This window comes from Carlito syrichta, unplaced genomic scaffold, assembly GCF_000164805.1.
Source record: "Carlito syrichta isolate Samal-C Ts95f unplaced genomic scaffold, Tarsius_syrichta-2.0.1 Scaffold302988, whole genome shotgun sequence".
Lineage (NCBI taxonomy): Eukaryota > Metazoa > Chordata > Mammalia > Primates > Tarsiidae > Carlito > Carlito syrichta.
The window spans coordinates 193215-193668 of record NW_007247084.1 but is presented as its reverse complement, the minus strand read 5'-3'; positions in this window follow the sequence as shown (position 1 = coordinate 193668).

Genomic DNA, 454 nt, shown 5'->3' with positions numbered 1-454 from the left:
AGGACCCCTCTCTGTCCCCATACACAAAAATTAACTCTAAATGGATCAGAGACCTAAATGTAAGATCTCAAGCCATAAGAACCTTAGAAAATGAAGGACACACCCTTATGGAAATTGGAACTGGCATCCAATTCCTGAACAAAACCCGAAACCCACAGGCCATAAGAGAGAAGATAGACAAGTGGGACCTTATTAAACTGACAAGCTTCTGCAAAGCCAAAGAAACTATCAAGAGAGCAGGGAGACAGCCTACAGACTGGAAAAAGGATTTGCCAACTCCATGTCCAACAAAGGCTTAATATCTTGGATCTACAAGGAACTCAAATGTGCTGAAAAGAAAAAAACAAACAACTCCATTATAAGGTGGGCAAAAGATATGAACAGGCATTTCTCTAAGGAAGACATCCAAGCAGCCAACAGACACATGAAGAAATGTTCAACCTCACTAATCATC